This window comes from Cottoperca gobio, chromosome 24 (assembly GCF_900634415.1).
Source record: "Cottoperca gobio chromosome 24, fCotGob3.1, whole genome shotgun sequence".
Lineage (NCBI taxonomy): Eukaryota > Metazoa > Chordata > Actinopteri > Perciformes > Bovichtidae > Cottoperca > Cottoperca gobio.
The window spans coordinates 5276138-5281160 of record NC_041378.1 but is presented as its reverse complement, the minus strand read 5'-3'; the positions used below and the strand labels follow the sequence as shown (position 1 = coordinate 5281160).

At 37.6% G+C, this 5023-nt stretch overlaps 1 non-coding gene across 1 annotated transcript; it reads right to left on the bottom strand.

The window, feature by feature from the left end:
• Window positions 1-1632: 1632 nt before the first annotated feature.
• trnal-cag (transfer RNA leucine (anticodon CAG)) lies at window positions 1633-1715 on the bottom strand. The gene has a single exon. It is a non-coding gene; the product is annotated as a tRNA-Leu (tRNA).
• Window positions 1716-5023: the final 3308 nt, after the last annotated feature.

Sequence of the window (5023 nt, the reverse complement as noted above, 5' to 3'; positions counted from 1 at the left end):
GAATTAAGCCACTAAATCAAATTCATAATACTCAAAGGCTTTTAATTTGTTGTTGTTTTCCCATCCATCTTTAAAATATATATATATCCAGCGTGCCACTGAGAGGTCTCACTCCGGTGGCGAGGAGCTGAATCACAATAACAACCACCACCTACGTTTGGTACACACATATTTTCCGGCTCACGTAGCGGGTCTTGACTCCTAAGGCTGATGCAGTAGCGCCTTCATGTGGTGCAAAGGCCTCAGTGCAGTGTCTCTGTGAGGGGAGGGGAAGAACCGGGCGCCAGCAATTCCTTGGCAATGTAGGCGTTAGTTAAAAAAAGAAATATGACTCAGAAGACCTTTGAGTTTTGTTTCGTCAACCAGGCTTAATCTCATACCCAGGTAAATGACTCATGGTTCAACGGTTCACTTAAAAACATATGCATGCACAACGGTACATGCACTGCTGCAGAGAAACACCTGCACCCACAACCACAACCCTCCCAACCACACGTACACAATATAAATGTGACAGTCAGCTGTGATACCATCATCAGTGTTGTTCTCAGCGTGGGCCGAGGCAGGTCGATCACTCCTGACCTTTTTTTTTTGTCTTTGCTGACCTTTTCAGATTGAGACACTGAGGAAGAATTTCCAAAGGAGAACATGTGAACTTTGTTCACCTAGAAGGAAAAGCTGGAGCGGAATGACGCAGAATCAGCATGGAGGATATGGAGCGCCAAGTGTTTGATGTTGCATTATATATGAAAATGTAGCCTAATAATCAGACTGAATTGCAAATTTGTTTTAGAAAAATAAAAATAAAATCAGAGATTTGGGCAGCGATTCTGTAAGTAGACTCGCACAAATGCATATTGGGGCAAGTGTTACTTTTCATGCCTCACGAAATGCTTCTCATGCTTTGACAGAAGCAAAATGGAACAGAATAATTAAAATCTCATTAGAGTATCATTAGAATATCATTACCATATTAATTTGTAACACTTGAGGAGGAATGCATCATCATGGCACTTGTTAAACTGTATTCTCTGCTACAAAACATTTCATGAAGTGTGTGACACTTTTTTAATGAAGAAATATATTGAATAAAGTTTAAGATCTTAGATTCATAACTGCAACATCCCTATTTAAATTCTAGCCGGGGAGCTTTGTGGTAGAGCATTACGGGGATAGTAACATCCCCTGCATTCAAGAAACATGATTAGCAAAGCAGGTTCTTGTAAGCTTGAACTCTTTACACAAAACATCTCACGGAGTTGTTAGTCTAAGGCTAATTTACTTGAGAAATGGCAATAGATTGGAATATTAAGTATGATCCAACTGCCTAATAATGTAGGATTGTTGGTGGGGCACTGGCACTGAAATATACTATAACATGAGAACATTTTGTATTTTTAATATCTACATGGCATTTGTAGTTTATCAAAATGAGGACGACTTACCGGCTTCTATGAATGATTACATTGACATGAAACAACCTATGTTCATGTCTTCAGACATGTTACGTATTGTTACCGTTAAAGAGATTTACACAGTGAAGAGCGACAGTATCATTAGCTTTACTTTCTGTACTATTCAAGATAGACACATAAATACTTCATTGATCTCGAGGGAAATTTAAGAAAACATTGTCAGAAGTGGGATTTGAACCCACGCCTCCAGGGGAGACTGCGACCTGAACGCAGCGCCTTAGACCGCTCGGCCATCCTGACGATAATGACTAACTCACATAATGGTTTATATAGATAACATGACTGTTGCAAGCAATGATTAATGGAGACGTCTTACCTTCATTGTTTACTGAACAGCGGCAGTGGAAAACTTGACTGGCCTGACAAAACAACGTAACTGAACTACTTTGAATAGAATAATGGCAAGTGAGCTGTGATAAATGTACAACATGCAGTATTAAGTGGAATATAAATTTATAAAGTTTTAAAATAAAATTGAACAAGGCTTTTTTTTGCCAGGAAGTTGCTAATTAAAGGTTTTAATGCATTTTGGAATGAGCTCAGAACCAATAAAACCATAAAATAAAAGAGTGGGTGGCACATATGATATTTTTTATCTATGCCAAAAGATTTATTATCACTTTATTAATTGTATGCTTTGCAAGCCTGCTGTTAATGGCTTCACTCAGGGCTTGATAGTGAGGTCTGATGAGGTATCGGAAGAGCATCAAGGGTGGATCAACCTAAAATTCATCTTCATCTACATGAATTCCCTGTCACCGCCACAGGGTGGCACTGCTGCACGCACACAGATAATGAGCTTGTTCTGTTTGTAAGGCACATTTCAGATGAAGACTAACAAAGCAATTAAATTACAGTAAATGAAGTAAAAGTGAAGTGGGTGGAAACTGTACTGAACTGACATACTCATGGCAAAAACAAGAAGCAACAAACAGAACAAAAACTCTGAGGAAGATGGTGAAAATGCAGATTTTAAGCACAAGTGAGGTGCTTCAAGGTGAAACAGCTTGCTCTGTTTGTAATCACATATTTAAAGTTGTTTGCTGGTTTAAAGAGCAGTGCAACAGTTTGCGATTCTGCATCATCAACGCATTGCTAATCTGTTCGCAAGTAGCGTTTTATATTTAGTTTCAGTGTGTGATTAATTGCAGCTGCCAGGTAATATATACGTGTGAGGCTGATGGATTTGGATGGAAAATAGAGCATTTGCTGTGACTGATCAGAAACAGATGTATGCTGATTGATTCGCTGGTGTGCATTAAGTGAGGCTGTTTCCACTTTGATGTTTCCCTGCAGTTGATTAAATCTTGTATTGACATTCAGGAGCTTATGAGAGAAGCTTTGCCTGTATAAAATCAGCCATCTAGTTGCAAGCAAATAAATCAATGCTACTGAATATTAACCTCATGATGATATCATTACATTGTTGTTGTTTTTACTCAATTCTGTTGTGCATTTAATGATTCCAAGTAAATGCTATAAGTCATTTTGTGTGATTTTGTTTCATCATAATCGAGCATTAAATGCCACGAAACTGCAATTTCTGTGAGGTTTGTATATCCAACATTATCACAATATAAAATGACATACGCTGTGATCAAGGATTTTGTGCCATCAGATAAATGTATACACAGTATATTCCCCCGGTGTCTACAAAGAGCGTTTTCCAAGGTTTTGCATAATTACTGTGGTATTCGTTACATCAATTATCTTGGTATTCTTATCATCAATTATTATTTCTCTTTGGACATTTTGGGCTCGGAGATACATTCTTTGCATGTCAAGAATTTCATGCCACATTTCATGGTATAAATGTATTTAAACAGCAACTTGTTTGCTAAAGTGTAACACTAGTTAAAGCAGGTCTTAAAAGCACAGTTTTTAATAAATAACTAAATGATCTGGAAAATATAATTTATTTATACAAACTATATTTAAAATGATTACCCAGCAATTTTAATTTATACGCCAGTTTCCTTAATGATGTAATGCTAACTGTTCAAGTGAAGAAATCTCATAAAGAGAAAATATTGTCTAATTTTCGATTTCGTTGCGCCAATACAACCAAATTCTGTGTTTAATTAGAAAAGACAGGGCAACTGTGAGGGACCCAATGTAACAGTGTTAGTTTTGTACAGATTAACACAAGTTTGAGAAAAAAAAAAAGAGTAAGAGCATTATCCAACAATTAATCAAGTAAAAAAAGGGGATACATGTAGGACAAAGCAGAGGGTAAGGCTAATTAAAAAAAGATGATATGTATTCAACACATTTTAATTAAATGCTAGGCAAAAGCTTTTACTCACAATGAGTGTCCAGACATTTCATGCGTCTTATCAGTGTCACATGAGAGTCGTTACGTGGCGGTCATTTGAGAGTCACATGAAGAGAAGGTGTGAATTACCCGTGAAGATCGTGTCAGGATAGCTCCGTAAGCAGCTAATAATTGGTGTCACATATTGTCATTCTGGTCATGGACGGTTGTTGGCAGACATGAGGTCATGACCTTATTCAACAGCTGTTTTGTCTTCTGGATGTCTGGATCTGTGCATTCCTTTATTCCATCAATAATGCACAAAATGTTTAACTGTGAACCTTTACACGTTTTAAAAACACACATTATTACATATTTCTTATACTATTTTTATAGCCACGTTTCCGATTTATGTTAAATCTCTTGACTTTTGGATTGTATTTTATATCATTATGCACCAACACGCCAAGACAAATTGCTCGTATGTGCAAACACTACTTGGTAATAAAACAGGTTCTGAATCTCGAATGACCTTTTAGACCTGCAGGCCTAAATCTAGTAAATCTTGATAAAAGTAGGTCTTCTCATATTGTTCTGGTGCAATTAAACAAATACTTAAACTTCTGGAGTAATAAATATGCACCGCCCCTGTTATGTTATGTTATAAATCACTCATTTCCCCATCTAATGGTGCCACAGCCACCTCACATATCCTGGCAAATCACATTAGGTCACAGTCCCCATTTAATTCTATTACAGCTGTAAAATCCTATGAAATATCAGATCTGCACTAAAAATGCACTTTATGTAAAACCAACTGCTTTTGGTTAAGGAATCACCCTCTCATAAAACAAATACTCAGTGACATTAACATTTAATATGTTATTATTTTCAAACAGTAGATGGCAGTGTTACATCATGTCTGCACATGAGTCAGTCGCCTCACAATCCTGCAGCAGCATCGATACACGCAGGTCTTTATATTTAAATTGTGTGTGTGGTGCTGGACTGTGTGCACTGATTATACTCCGTTGTTTTCTTCTGCGCACTCTGTAAACCCTGTTTACCTTGCTGATTCATGTAACGTGCACCTAACTGCTGCTGGGATTTGTAAATGTGCCTTGTGGTTAAATTAACTGGGGAAAGAAAGTGACACCTTACTGATAAATGTTGCAGTGACAGGAGGCTCTCTCTCTCTCTCTCTCTCTCTCTCTCTCTCTCTCTCTCTCTGTCTCTCTGTCTCTGTCTCTCTCTGTCTCTCTCTCTCTCTCTCTCTCTCTCTCTCTGTCTCTGT